Genomic DNA, 16,795 nt, shown 5'->3' with positions numbered 1-16,795 from the left:
ACTCTTTGTAGTCTATCTTTTAGCCAGTTCTCTATCCAGGTACAAATACTATGTTCCAGGCCAGCATTCCTTAATTTAACTAGTAACCTTTTGTGTGGCACTGTATCAAATGCTTTAGCAAAGTCTTAGTAAATCACATCCACTGCCATCCCAGAATTGAGGTCTCTACTTACCTTCTCATAAAAAGAAATTAAGTTAGTCTGGCAAGATCTATTACGCATAAAACCATGCTGGCACAAACTCATAGTATTATGATTTGCTATGAAGTCCAGTATCTTATCCTTTATTAACCCTTCAAAAAGCTTTCCTACCACTGACGTCAGACTAACTGGCCTATAGTTTTGAGGCTGAGAATGGGATCCTTTTTTGAATAGAGGCACCACATTAGCAATATGCCAGTCTCTCGGCACTATGTCAGATCTCAATGAATCCTGAAAAATTAAGTAAAGAGGTTTGGCAATCACAGAGCTAAGCTCGCTAATTACCCTGGGATGAATACCATCTGGCCCCGGACCTTTGTTGATCTTAACATGTTCTAGTCTCTTTTGAATTTCATCATGTGTGAACCATGCATCATTAGTTATATTACTAGAATTGGTACTATTAAGAAGGAAACCTTCACTTACTGGTTCCTCATTTGTGTAGACAGATGAAAAATATGAGTTCAGAATCTGCGCTTTTATTTTGTTTTCATCAACCAGCTGACCCCCCTTTGATAGTAAGGGTCCCACCCCTTCCTGTTTCATTTTTTTACTATTAACATATTTAAAAAATAATTTTGGATTTTTTTTACTGCTTGCTGCAATATCCTTTTCTATATCAATTTTAGCTTGCCTTATAGCTTCTTTGCATGATTTATTGGCCTCCTTGTACCTTATAAATTTTTCGGCTGTACCAGCTAACTTGAAAGCCTTAAAAGCACGTCTTTTCTTACCCACCTCAACACCAACGCTTCTATTGAACCAAAAAGGTTTTGCTTTGCAACGACGTTCCTTGCTTACAAGTGGAATATACTGACAAGTATATTTATCAAGCAGCATTTTAAAGACTGCCCATTTTTGTTCTGTGTTTAACCCTGTGAAAAGGATTTCCCAATTAATATGTTGCAGAGATGCCCTTACACTGTCAAAGTTTGCACTGAAATTTAGTGTTTTATTTACTCCCTTATAGAATTGCTTCTGCAACAGAATCAGAATCTCAGCATATTTACAAACCTACTAGCTTTTTCTGTCTTAGCAACCCCATTACCCCAGTCAATGTCTGGATAATTGAAGTCATCCATAGTAACAACTTGACCCAGCTGTGAAGCCGCTTGTATCTGCAAGAGTAGCTGGGCTTCATACTCGACACTTATACGAGGTGGTTTATAGCATACACCAATGATAATTCTTTTTGTTACCTTTGCCCAGTCAAAATCTTTACCCAGAGTGATTCTACACCATCACCAGTGCCAGCTATTGTTATTTCTTTAGCGCATGGCTTTAATTCAGGCTTTACATACAAACACACTCCTCCACCCTTTTTAATCCCTCTGTCCCTCCTAAAAAGGGTGTAACCATTTAAATTCACAATCCAGTCACATGTTTCATCCCACCAGGTCTCAGTGATACCAATTATATCATAATAATGTCCCTCCCCCAAAGAAAACAAAGAACCCAGCCCCTCCTCACTTACTTGTCTTTTTTGCTTAGTCTTCATTCAGGTTAGCATGGGACATTTTGGTGGCTGATTATTATCAATCTAACTCTTCAGAAGGTTGGCAATTTTCTGTGGGATATTCATTCAGTGAAATTGTTGCATGAAGCCCCCTCAGCAGGAAGCCAATTTCTTGTCAGAGGCTGCTCCAGGTAGTGATTTTAAAAGTCACTACTGGGGTGTAGGATCACCAGGTGGGTGCAATTTCAAACAAGCTTTCACAGTGCATACAATACTGGGAGTGGAGGATTCAGTTTCTGATTCAGTCAGGTAATTAAATGCCTGTTTTACAGAAATGTTTGATTTTCATACAATGATTATTGTTCTTCTGTATTGCTCATAGCACACCAAGGAGATACTGAAGTGTACTGGTGATCTTACAGCCTCAGTTACAGCTGCCCTTGTTGCTTGGTATGTCCCTCTTTAGTTTTCTCTCTGTGTTTTTACACCTTAAAAATGTTTTCATTGTTCTATTCTATGCATGCTATTCTATTCTATTCTTTTCGCGCATGCGTTTAAAATTTTGTCCCGCAAGTTTTTTTATGCGCAAGTTTTGGTGTGCGCAGGTTTTGCCGCACACATTCAAGGTGTGTCCTGATATCAGAGGGGCGCTATTAAGCATTTTAAAGGGCTTGGTCGCCATTTTGGTAGACTGTTGGCTCCTTCTCAAGTTGTGCAGGCTGCTTTGATGCTCCATTGACGAAAAAATAAATAAATAAAAAAGGGGAGTTCATGTGTTAGCATTTTGCTACAGAGTACAGCTGTTAGTGGAGTCCCCTTTGATCCAGGACCTTTCTCAGGGGATGAAAGCCTTGAGAGACCGGTATCTGAATTTCTGAAGAGGAAGAAAAAGAAACAGAATCTTCATACTTGATTTAGCCTTAATGCCTCCTTTTGATTAAGGCAATTAATTTGATCAGAGGACAGCGGAATCCCAGAAGTCTAAGGTACTCCCTTTTTCTTCTAAGCTGAAACAATTTGTTCCTCTTTTTCCGGAAGTGGCTGAATTAATTCTACAGAATGGGAATGAGCAGAAAAAACGGTGATTCAGCCCCTGCTGTGGATTCTCCTGCAATTCATTTGGCGAGGATAACAACTTAGCCGATTGACGATTCGTCAGTCCTAAGAAATCCCATGGATGGAAGAGCGGAGACGGAGCTTCGCAAAGCATATAAAGCATATAAAGTGCTGTTTCAATTCTAGTTGCGGTGGCAAAAGCAATCTCCCTGTGCATTAACAGCTTAGACAAAGCTATCTCGGGAGGTACAGATACAGCCAACATCAGTGCGGGATTATCTGAATTGAAAATGCCAGTAGCTTTTATGTCAGAAGCAGCAGTGGATTAAACACATTTCGATTCCATGTCCATGGCAGTGTCCCTATAGCTCAGATCTTGGAGTGTGGATACAGCGTCTAAGCTGAGTCCGTGTAACTTGCCTTACGTTGGAGAAAATCGCTTTAGTCCTAAACTGGAAGAGGTCATGGCAAAGGCTATAGGGGGTAAAAGTATTTTCCTGCCACAGGAAAAGAAGAAGTCAAAAACCCAGCTCTTTAAAGGTTTTTTTCAAGGCTCAAGTCGAGCTAGAGGTTATGCCAGTAACTACAGATACCTTTGCCCTAGACAATTGTCTTGGAGAGGAGTTCACTCCACAGTCATCAGGGGGAGCAAGATTAAACTGTCCCAAACTTCTAAAAAGTCCTCCTGACAATCATTTCATGGGAGATTCTGGAGTCGGGGCAAGACTTTCATACGAGGTCTGGGAGAGCTCAATTTCAGACCAGTGTGCTTACCATATTAAGAAGAGGTTGCTGCATACAATTCATCCGTTACGACTCAAGACATATTTTTTGTTTCCCCTACTCCTCAGGGTCAATAAAAGAAAGAGGCACTCGAAGAGTATGTGCAGATAATGTTAGACCAGGAACTAGTTGTAGTAGTTGTTCCAATACCTCACGAAAAGAGGAAAAAAGGTATTTATTCCCTGCTTTTTCTAGTGAAGAAAGTCTCGGGAGGTTGGAGGCCAGTGCTGGCATTACCTGGGCAATATCCTTCTGTCCGCAAATTCCTCAAAAGTGAGGTTATTACACAGAGAAATTACTATTTCTTTCTTCAATCACACGGTTGGCTAGTCAACTGAAGAAAAATTCAGTTGCAGCCATCTCAATCTCTAATTTACCTGGGGGTTCTTTTAAGCATGATGGACAATGTAGTCAAGTTGCCACAGCAGAAAGTGGAGTGCATTGTGAAGGAATTATAAGACTTTTTTGCCAAAGTTCCGATTCAGCGAGGCAATTTATGTCTCTCCTAGGTCTGACGGCGGCCTCTATTCTGATGACCAGATGGGCCATATTTCATATGCGGGATGCACAAAATTATTTCCTGAATCATTGGAATAGTTAGGAAATCAATTGAAATCAGTTAATTCTGCTTTCTCCCCAACTCAAGGTCAATCTTTAGTGGTGGATGAGTCCTGTAAATTTGTCCAAAGGGTTTTCCCCAATTGATTGGACGATGAGGTCAAGGGATGCTTCCTCCCATGGTTTGGGAGCTCTCCTGAAAGGCAATGTGGCCCATGGAGTTTAGAAGTCTCCACTGAAAGTGCAGGCGAACGTGTTGGAGTTACAAGCAGTGTCTCAAAAACTGAAAAACCTTTGCTCCAGACATAAAAGGAATGGTGGTAAAAGCCAAAGTGGACAATGCCTCAGCAGTGTCCTATATAAGGAAACAAGTAGGAACCAGAAGTTGGCCTCGATGTTAGGCAGTGTCCCCAATCCTGAGCTGGGCAGAACAGAATCTGGATCATCTGAAGGCAGTTTATGTTCCTGCGATTCACAATCAGAAGCAGACTTTCTCAGTCGTACGATTTTGTCAAAGCACGGATGGAAGCTTGATCCAGAGGTTTTCCACCTACTGATTGAAAAGTGTGGTCTTCTGGAAGTGGACCTCATGGCCTCTCCAGACAATGCCAATTTTCTTTTTAAGAGTTTTCAGTCCTCTAGCTCTGGGGACAGACGCACTCCTTTAGCCATGGTTTCGTCCTTTGGGTTTCCTCCTTCAAGTCCTACTGAAGGTTGTTCAAGAGAAAGAGCAGGTCATTCTCTTATTGGCCTCGTCGCCCATGGTTTCCCCTGCTCAGAAGGCTGGCAGCAGTGGACCCATGGACTATTCCTATAACGGAAAATTACTAACCAGGAATCAGTGTCACATCGAAACCCACAACAAAGGATTGCAATACAGAACTCTAAAAGTTAATGTCACAACGATTTCAGCTATGACGAAGATAAAATGGGCAGAAGACCTGTTAGTAAAACGTTTCTTCTCAGCCACAATAAAGATTGTCCTCCAAAGAGGACTTTGTCTCCTTCTTGTGCTCTCCCGATGGTGCTTTAAGCCTTTTGTGAGCCTCCATTTGAGCCTTTGCAAGAGGCATCATGATGGTTGGTTACCCTAAAAACTATATTTTTGGTGGCAATACTTTCAGCAGCAGGGGTCCGCCTCCTGCATGCCCTGTCTTTAAAAGATCAAGATTTTTCTTTTGGGCCTGGGGCATGGTAATCCCTATCATACCAGGATCCCAACATTTCCTCGAAGCTCCAGAAGCTAGATCTGGTTAGGATGTTGAAACATTATTTGACTATGACTCAGTCTTTGAGAAAGTCTGAAAGTCTGTTTGTTATACTGGCAGGCCCTCGGAAAGGGGAACCGCCAGCAAAGTCCACTATTGCTAGATGCATTGTGATTTTTGGTCCAAAAAATGTACAATCTTCAAGGCAAGCAAGCATCTTGCTTTTAGCTGTAGCTGCCTCCTGGACATCAGAGGCAGAGGTTTCAGAGTTTGCACTCTGAGCATTAGTAAAGTGAATCAATTATTCACTTTAATTAACCTGTACCTGTGAGCAGACTTTCAGCAGCATCTGAACCACATAGCAAATGATTCAACACACTTTTTCCAGGTCTTTTAATACTTGCTATAGCCCAAATTCACTTTACACAGTCCCTCAATGACTGCAACACACAGACCCGTATTTGTGGCAAGGCCACAAAGGTTTGGCCTAGGGCAGTAAGATTTCAGGGGTGGAATGCCACACAGCAGAGAACTGCATGCATGGCAAATTTCCTACAGTTACATGTATATTGGCAGCGCACACTACTAATTTTAAAATTTGAAGTTTACTAAGCCTTGTGCGGCGGTGCGTAAGATGAAAACAATTAAATAGGGATAACAATTTAAAGATCTTATTTTTCACACACAGTAGATTACTTATCAATTATATATATACATATAATCAATTTAATAAATAATTAATTAGTCATTGGTGTACAATAGATTCTATTAATTGAGGGTTTTTAATTACATCATACAAAAAAGTGATAAATACTATACAATATTAATTCATCGCTATATAATTAATTGACCAAAATTCATGTGTATATAGTCCATTTCATGTTAGCACCATTTTTTTTTAAATTAATTATAGCAGCTTTCTCATTGATTAGAATAAAATTGATGAGGCATTAAGGAGGAAAAAGTGAACACATCATCCTGTTAGGCATTCCTTATTTGTAAATGATTATTGTCCAAATACTGAACGATTCTTTAGCAAAGTCACAGTGCACCACTTATTTGTTGCACAAAGATAACTCTGTGACAATGTATGCAACTCGTTTCCGCTTAATTGCCACTAGTACGATGCAATGTTGTGAAGTATAGGAAGGTATTATGACCGCTTCAAATTGTAAGTCATGAAGAGTTGAATCTTCCTATTGCAAAAGCGCTAAAGTTCTGGATAGTTAATAGTGCAACCGGCTCATATAATTGCAGATAATATCAAGTTGCCTGCCATTCAGCCGCGAGTCAGATATACTTTACCACCGTGTCAGTGTAGTTTCTGTGGCGGCTTCATCGCTAGCGGATCCATCCTGGCTGGCACTTAAAGAGCCGAATCGAAGAATCCCGAACTCTCGTTCCTCGTGTATGTTAATCAATGATAGGAATGCACATTGTGTACCTTTCCTCCACATGGCCCAAATACACTTTACACAGTCCCACAATGATTGCAACACACAGACCCGTATTTGTGGCAAGGCCACAAAGGTTTGGGCCTAGGGCAGCAAGATTTCAGGGGTGGCATGCCACACAGCAGAGAACTGCATGCATGGCAAATTTCCTACAGTAACTTACCACACACACAAAGGCCGATAGAGACAAGGGAAGTGTGTGTGCCTATGCACTGGGGGGAGGGGGGCAGAGCAGACAGACCGTGGCCAGCCTAGGGACACTGGTAATAGAAATCTGTGTATTTTAAACTCATGGTACACTTTTCCCCCAACTTCACGTTTGTTGGCCAACCTTCAACCTTGTCTTTAAGATAGTGTTTGTCGCTTTAAATTTTCAAAGCTTTGCTTTTGCTAGCAAAAGTTTGTCCTTTGCATGCCTTCAGTATATGTAAGCTTGCGGGATCCACGACAGACACTTTCTTCACACAAATCCTGCCCATTGAGCGCTACCTTTACACATCTGATGAGTTCACTCACTAAAATGGGCACCTTGTGGACAGCCTCCCTGTGGAAAGTGAGCTCCAATACGCAAGCTGGACCACTAGAATCGAGTGTCTGGCTTGCCTTATCCTTCCAGAAAGAAAAATCCTTTACACAGAGAAACCATTCTCTGTTTAGTAACCTCTCCCTTGTAGCTTACATCTCCCACTACGGATACCATAAGGGGAAAACACACTTTTTTATTCATCTCTTTGTTTACTTGACCACAATCACAATATACAGTATACAGGTATATAAAGAGAAAAAAAATTAGCAACAAAATAAAGAATTTTTAATACTCAGTTCCTTTGTTTTTGTTCAAGGAACAGTACCACCAAAAAAGAAAAGTGTTCCAAAGTAATTAAAATGTAATGTACTGTCGCCCTGCATTGGTAAAATTGGTGTGTTTGCTTCAGAAATGCTACTATAGTTCATATAAACAAGTTGCTGTTGCAGTAGCCATGGGGACAACCATTTAAGCTGAGAAAGGAGAAAAGACACATGTTACATAGCAGATAACAGATATTGTTTATATAAACTATAATAGTATTTCTGAACCAAACACACAGTTTTACTAGTGCAGGGCAACAGTACGTTATATTTTAATCACTTAAATACACATATTTTTTGGTGTTACTGTTCCTTTAATGCCTTTAATGACCCGACAAATGAGCATTATTTATGTGTTTATGTTTTCAAATTGGAAGTTTTTTCTATGAACAGATTTTTTCTTCTATTTTCGGAAGAAATTATTATTGAAATTTATTTTGACTAAAATAGGAGCCTAATTATATAAATATTGATGTATATTACAGTATGTATACCCACTCCAAACAAAAACAGTGCACAATCAGATAAATATCCAAATGTTGGAGCGCCCTCTTCTGCTAAAACTACCAGAACAGGTCTCACACAAAAATAATATAATGTCTTACTTTATAACACTTGCAATAACACCCTTGTGCTGGTGTTTCACATGATGTTGTGCTTTATTTACCACTAAGTTTCATACAGATCAATCCTCTATTTTAACATGCACTTTATATAGGTCACTCTTTGCGCTGCACGCAAGACTCTTCCTAAGAATACTGCCAAATCACATCACACTTCTGCAACATATATTATGTGTTCTTCCAGCTCCTGATGGCATTATGTAAATTTTCTTAGCTCCTCTCCAAACTATAATGACATCATAGATATTGTGATGCCATAGGAAACACTGTCAAGGCAAGTTTTATACCACCATGCTGCAATAAAGATCATTGTCAAAAACTGCCAACAGAGGTAAAAGTGAGCACTTCTGTTTTGGGATTGGCTGTGCTCTACACCTCATTAAGATCCAGCATGAATTACGGAGCACAGCATAATCTAGCATAGAAGGCTGGATGCACAGTACATAAACACAATGGGTTGCATCCATGTTTGCTCTACTCATTTTGCCTTATCACAGTGGTCATTTCTGACTGCAGATGCAGTGGGCTAAGTTTTGAGTGAAAACACCATGTTTTTTTTTATGTCCCTTTGTCTTTTCTGTCTAAAGGTGGCCATACACGATAAGATATGCTTGTTTGGCAAGGTTGCCAAACAAACGGATCTTAACCCAATATGCCTGAACAAAGGCAGGGTGATGTAGGGTTATTCCGATCATTCAGCCCATTCAGCCAAACTGTCTGATTACAACAAAGGAAATGGGCGACAACAATCGTAGGACGGCAATAAACTAGCCGATGTGGTCCTTGATCCCAGGAAAAATCAAACCTGCATGATCGATATCTGATATTGATCGACGAGACCCGTCTGAACCCCCATACACTGGCAGCTAAGCTGCCGAATCGGCCCATTATCGGCAGCTTTAATCTGCCCATATATGGCCACTTTAAGAAAATAACTTGCCTACCATTATAAAAGCTGATTTCCCCACAATGTATGTAAACTCCACACATTGCTGATAGCATATTTTCCTGCCATTCTACCCTTTCCATTTTATTTAAAGATGTGAATGGAACCCAGGGGTAAGATGGCAAAGAAGCTATATAACCTTTTAGTCTGACATTATAAATCTGATAAATTGCTGTTGCATGACTTTAAACACAGAAATGGGTTTCCAAGAAGGTTATTTTAGTAATGATGAGATCACTGGCAATTTGGGATCCCTATATATATAATTGTATTTATATTCCATTGAGCTTCCTCCTCAGTTGCTGTATCTAGTATTCCATCAAGCTTTTTCTTAAAAACTCATAATTAGTGATGGGCGAATTTCTCCCATTTCGCTTTGCTGAAAAACGTGCAAAATTCCAGCAAAATTCACGAAACAGCGAAAAATTTGTGACGCTCGAAAATTTACACCCGTGTAAATTTTGGACATGTGTCCAAAAAGTCCCTGGCATCAATTTTGACACAGGCATTAAAGTCAATGGGAATCCAAATAGTGTTGACGCAAGCGACTTTTCGAACGTGTGTCGAGAATTTATTCGCCGGCCGCAAAATGTGAAAATTTTCCGCGAATTTGCGAAAACCGAATTTCTTCGCCCATCACTACTCATAATTCTTTCTACTTTCCATGATTTCCCAAAAGTCTATTACATTCCTGAATAAATTTTCCTTTGTTAATTATCAACACCCCTCTCTCTTAAACAATGTTTTACAATTTACTTTCTAATTCTAACTTTTTTTTAAAATTAATTCTTCTAAATCTAGCATTATTAACGTCTCAAAGTTTATATAGGCTATGCTTTCTCTTTATTGGTATAAAAACAATCAGTTTAGCATTAATAATGTTAAAAGTACAATGACTCAATTCTTTCTGCATTGCCTTCTTTCATTATTCCTATTATCTCCTTTCTTCCTATTCTGTCTTTTTCATTTTCTAATCTCTCTTTTGCAGGATCTGGTATATCTGGGATGGTGATTGTACCTGCCCTACTCTTAATGCCCTTCCTTTTCTCCATGTTGTTCCATTTCGCCTGTTTACAAAAGTTGCAATGTATTTATAAGGACAATAACCCTTCCTCTCATCTTTTCTTTTTTTATTGTTTGCTTAACTTTATTAAAGCTTACAAAGAAAAACATTTGTACAGTCAAGGATATCAATTTGAAGCAGAGAGTATAGACATTACATTGTACAGAGTTCAAACAAGCATTCCATACATAAATTTATATACAGCATTATAGGATCAATCAGGTTACAATAGGGTTACACCATTTGTTCCCACTCAGGGTAATAAGATAAACTCAGACAGTATGCATTTTACTCTACATGGAGGGAATCAATCCAAACCTGCCAATATTCCCATTGTTTGGGTTTTTAGCCACTCTTGCTGTGCTCAGATTTACTCAAGCACACATTTTGAAAACCACCCCTAGCCAAGTACCCCTAGCCAAGTACCAAAGGGATTTAATTAAATTTAATAAGCCTAGCATTGAACAAAACCTTGATTATGAGAGCCACAAATGGCTTTTGTACTGCATGATTAAGAAGGCAGGAGTGAGCTAGCCAGGATCTGATTTCTTACCACTGAGGATGTGTCTCAGGACTCCATCCCAGTACAACTTTATATATGGACAGTGTCACATTCAGTATCCCAAAACCCAGAACAGACACCAAGTTCCCAGGCACAGGTCATTCCACTGCCTATAACAGCTGTATTTTACTGCCCTTCCCTACTCGGATGTCACCAGGGCTTAAAGGAGAAGGAAAGGTTAAAACTAAGTAAGCTTTATCAGAAAGGTCCATCTAAATTTACCAGTAAACCCCCAAAGTAATGTTGCTCTGAGTCCCCTGTCAAAAGAAACACTGCATTTCTTTCCTTCTATTGTGTACTCATGGGCTTCTGTATCAGACTTCCTGCCTTCTGCTTAAACCTCATTGCCCTGGGCAAGAGCATGCTCAGTTTGCTCCTCCCCCCCCTTCTCTACTGTAATCTGAGCCCAGAGCAGGGAGAGACTCAGGCAGGAAGTGATGTCACACCATGTTAATCCTGTAGCTCCTATCCTAAACAAACAGAGAGTTTCTAGAGCTTTTTACTCAGGTATGGTAAAACATTCTACAGAATAAATATAGCATTCTAGCTTGCACTATTGCAGCTCATCTATTGGCAATAAAATGCCTCCATAGCTTTCCTTCTCCTTTAAAGTGAGAGAACAAAGGTGACAGTTCTGAGCAAACAAGTAAACTGGAGCATGTGACAGGAGTAACGGGGTTAAAGCAAAGTGTAGGAAACAGGCCGGGGTCAATAACCAGTATGACAGTGCAGTACAGAATCAGGATCTGAAAGAGTAGTCAACAGGCAATGGTTGGTTCAGGCAGCAGTCAGGAATGGTCAAGAACAGGCAAGGGTCTAGGTACAGTAAATCAAATCATAATCATATCCAGAAACAATAGACCTACATTGGGCAAGGTAAAATAGACAAGGCGTCTTAAAATATTTGAATTTTGCACCAATCGCAATGACATCAGAAGCAGGGGGCCAATCAAATGACAAAACCAACAGGACATGTTCGCACGTGGACGCGTGTGTCAAATTTTAGAGAAGCTGCTGCAGGCATCCCTGCGAGGAGAGTGACGGGTAAGGAAACTGATGCCCTGGGAACACCTCAGGCATAAAGGTGACAACTCTGGGAACTGTCTTTCCAACCCTGTCCATCCAACCCCTTTCTACCTACTTCTCTATTTTTTCTATATACATTAGCTTTGACAAAGTACTTAGTTACTGGTGGCTCATCATCCCTAGGTCATTCTTAGGAGCTGCATAAGAAGTAATTAATGCTCCTGAAACATAAACAAAAAATTTACAATTCATTTTCCAAAACATATGGTTCATGAACTGACAACAAATTTTTAAAACACTAGGTTTGCCATTTTATTGCTAGATTCAAAAGAAAACAGGAAAACAATGTATACTAAACACCAAAATCAGGCCTGAAAATATGTGATTAAAAATAAATGGTGTCCAGTTCCAGAAGGTGAGAATGCAGAACATAAGTTACCTATTTGTGTAGTTGAAATAAAAGCAGAGTATATTTCCAATACTTACTTCTTGTCCTTTTCCCCCTATCTTTTTTTATAATCCATTTTATCTCAGAAAGCAAATGTCCCTCTTGCTTAGTGTGTAATTAAGTGTATTATAGTATATATGCCAGAGCAGAAGGAGTATCAGTTGAAATGTGAGAAAATGTAAAAAGAATATATTTTTTTAAATAACAGTTGTCTGCAGCATGAAGTTGAACAAATCTTAGTCGGAGGTGCCGTAATTTTACTGCCTATGTAAAAGTTTTGGCTGCAAGGAAACGTGAATTGGTACAGTAATTAAGTGCATAATATTGCTACTGCTATGCAGCTGCACAAACACAGAAATGTCCTTTTGATTTTGGTTATCATTTATCAGTCTTGCATTAGACCCATCAAAGCTTATGGCTAATTAGTTGATTTTGGTTGCTGCAGTTTTTAAGCCACATAGCATTATCTATGGAATAAACCAAGAATAGCAGAAATATTTTCAGTTAGAAAATTAGCATTTTTAGCACACTAAGCAAAGTTTAGTCTGAAGGGAAAAAGAACAAAATATTTTGGTTATAAATTCATTACAGCTATTATTTTAAGAAGGAAGTCAAAGTGCACTTTTAACCTTCTTGCGCATACAGGTCACTTTAATATGTATGTTATTAAACATATGAAGGAAAACCTAGAATCTGTAGTTACTCTTACAAAGGGAAGCAAAAAAATTATTCACAATTATACACTGAATTTTCAAGGCTATTAACCATGAACAAGTTATACAGTAGAAATGAGTTATTTTTCCTAGTACGTTTTCAGTTTGTTCTTTTATAGCAAGTCTTGGTGACAATTTTTTTTTCTCTTTCTTGCACATAACATGCTTCAGTTAAAAAAATAATTATAAATGGAATAGCAGCTGTATCTTACAACATCTTACCTCCATCTAATCATAAGCCCACAAAGGCAGCTTTCATAGGGCATACTTTTCAAAGAGATGGCTGCATTGTAATATAAAGTTAACATCAGTCCACTTAGAGTGAGCTGAACAGTTTGGTTTGGAATCTTGGCCCAAGGCCATTTAGGTATGAAAAAATAACTCCACAAGGACTCCTGTCAAAGCTGAGTGATAGAAGGATCTCTGTAAATTCTTAATCCTCCTCCTTTCTTTAAAAGGAAGACAATATAATGCTATAGAATGCAAGGTCACTGAGCTTAACGGACACTGTAGGGAAGCAAAAAAGCAATCAAATCAAGCTAGCAGGGAGTGGATTCCAGCCGAACTCCGTGGTGAGGGCTTTTCTTTACCTCGGCAGGTAACTGGGACAAGAGAAGATTCTTAGGACTACTGGTTTAATTTCTCTGGCTACCACACTAATCATGCACTTCCCATAATTACTGTCTTTCTTTCCCTCTTCTCACACTGTCATTATTTTTTTTCCTTTAGCTCTAGACAACAGAACCAAATGTTCCCACACAAGCCAATACAAGCTGGCTAGACACCTGAGAGAATTTGGAAACACATAACCTTATCAACTCCCCCTCCGTTTCTGAAATAGGTTTTATGTTTATGCAGTTTCCCAGCACCAGAAGCCCCAGCCCACGGCAGGCTCTGCTTTATATTTCAACTACATTCAATTAATAGGGTTGGCAAGAGAAACTGGATTTGTGAATTGTTATACCCCATGCATTCAAGCAGTTTAGCACCATAAACTAAATGTTTGGCTGGAGTTTTGCATTGCATTAACTTTGTATGACTATGCTTTATACTGTGACAAGGAACATTATTCAAATGCTTTGATTATTTACAATTTTTTAATTACATTTTTTTAGGTACCTAATAGTACCTAGCAGTGGAATGCATGCTGGGAGTTAGTGGCAACAATAACTGAAAGTCCTCAAGCTTAACCAGATAATTTAACTATAGACATGGTCAGATGTAGAAATGTGCTGTTATGCATACACCCAAAGACTCCAGTTACACATTTGCATCATTATCCAATGCTATCTGGGTTGATTGCTTATTTGTTTACATAGGTATTTGCAAAGAAGAAAAACATTATTACAACAATTAAAAAGATATTTTTGTAAAATAGAGCAGTAAGAGCTATAAGTACAAATAAATGTTGTTGTTTTTGTGCTAACCAGAGCTGCCTTACTTGCATGTCTGAATGACATGTAAGGGGTGGATGGGGCAATGGGAGGGATACCTATGTGACCCCTGCTTCACCTTCCCATGAATACGGTGCTGCTAAATGCAAGCAGAGCAGTATTCATTAGGAGAACACATTCTGAGCTCCATTTTGGAGAGTGAGGCAGGACACAAAGTGCAACAAATATGGTAGATTATGGGCAATTTTTGCACCCTGCCCTGTATATAGTAAATAACAGAATAAAGATCAGAATAAAGCATTTCTGACCTATACATTATTTGAGATCTACATATAAAGTATACTTGTGACTACTCAAGCTTATAAGTAGATACTGACACCAGAAATTATTCCTTTTTTTACACCTATCATTAAACTGACTTTGCATGCTACTTATAATTCTGCCATAAAGTGTTTGCCCAATGCTTTTACATTACCTATCTGACTCCCTGTGTTAGTCTATGAGGTGGCTCCATATTTGTGCAGCAGGAGTCCATTAGCATTAGAAACTTTAACTGACAGGCTGAGATGGGACAGTCAGGTTGGCAAAACAGTCAGGTTTAGGAACTTCAAATAACAATTACATACAAAACAAACCTCTCAGCAAAAAAAACAATCAACATGACCTATAGGTAACCTTTGATGTACATTCATATTTTAAAAAGTAGTTTTTTAGTGTCAGTATCACTGTCAGGCAACAGGTGATCCAAACAGAAGCAAATGCCACAGCCAGACCAGATGTTATATGTGCTAAGAAGTTTAAACAGGTAGTTACTCTTAAACTTAATTTTCAGTATGAAGTAGAAAGTGGTAGTCAAGACAATATGCTATTATTGTTAATTCTTTGGAGTTTTTGAATTATTTACATATGTAGGCAAGCTTGAAATTTTATCAACAAAACATACTGAAATGTTACAAACGTTATGCTTTTTGTTTTTGGTATCAGTTATCCCTACAACCACACTAGGGGTTTATTGAAATGTGAACTTCCACTTTAATAACCCTTTGGATCTTACCTTCATCAGAACCACCATCTTGAAGAAAGCCTATCGAGTAGCCTTCAATATACTGTACACCTTTATTCTTAGTTTTAAAGGCAATTCCTTTCCCAAAATCTTTTTCATAAATCAATATAATGTTGATTTTAGCTATTATAAAAATATTGTTTTGGAATTATTTCTTTCTGTTTGTATAAAGCTTTCTGTACAAATAAGTATTGTACAGTGTAGCGTGAAAATAAATGAACAAAATTAAAAAACTCGATTCACAATACAGAACTTTCGCGCAGTCAGTTTGAGATTTTCTAGAACATATCAAAAATCATTGCAACAAGAAGTTAAAGGGATACTGTCATGGGAAAAAATGTTTTTTTCAAAATGAATCAGCTAATAGTGCTGCTCCAGCAGAATTCTGCACTGAAATCCATTTCTCAAAAGAGCAAACAGATTTTTTTATATTCAATTTTGAATTCTGACATGGGGCTAGACATATTGTCAATTTCCCAGCTGCCCCAAGTCATGTGACTTGTGCCAGCACTTAAGGAGAGAAATGCTTTCTGGCAGGCTGCTGTTTTTCCTTCTCAGTGTAACTGAAGGAGTCTCAGTGGGACATGGGTTTTTACAATTGCGTGTTGTTCTTAGATCTACCAGGCAGTTGTAATCTTGTGTTAGGGAGCTGCTATCTGGTTACCTTCCCATTGTTCTTTTGTTTGCCTGCTTCCGGGGAAAGGGAGGGGGTGATATCACTCCAACTTGCAGTACAGCAGTAAAGATTGATTGAAGTTTATCAGAGCACAAGTCACATGACTTGGGGCAGCTGGGAAATTGACAATATGTCTAGCCCCATGTCAGAATTCAAAATTGAATATAAAAAAATCTGTTTGCTCTTTTGAGAAATGGATTTCAGTGCAGAATTCTGCTGGAGCAGCACTATTAGCTGATTCATTTTGAAAAAAACGTTTTTTCCCATGACAGTATCCCTTTAACTTCTTGTTGCAATGATTTTTGATATGTTCTAGAAATCTTGTACAGCAAGTTGGAGTGATATCACCCCCTCCCTTTCCCCGGAAGCAGGCAAACAAAAGAACAATGGGAAGGTAACCAGATAGCAGCTCCCTAACACAAGATTACAACTGCCTGGTAGATCTAAGAACAACACGCAATTGTAAAAACCCATGTCCCACTGAGACTCCTTCAGTTACACTGAGAAGGAAAAACAGCAGCCTGCCAGAAAGCATTTCTCTCCTTAAGTGCTGGCACAAGTCACATGACCAGGGGCAGCTGGGAAATTGACAAAATGTCTAGCCCCATGTCAGATTTCAAAATTGAATTAAAAAAAATCTGTTTGCTCTTTTGAGAAATGGATTTCAGTGCAGAATTCTGCTGGAGTAGCACTATTAACTGATGCGTTTTGAAAAAA

The sequence above is a fragment of the Xenopus laevis genome, chromosome 5L (genome assembly GCF_017654675.1).
Source record: "Xenopus laevis strain J_2021 chromosome 5L, Xenopus_laevis_v10.1, whole genome shotgun sequence".
NCBI lineage: Eukaryota > Metazoa > Chordata > Amphibia > Anura > Pipidae > Xenopus > Xenopus laevis.
The sequence above is the reverse complement of the archived record's forward strand: the minus strand, read 5'-3'. Positions refer to the sequence as shown.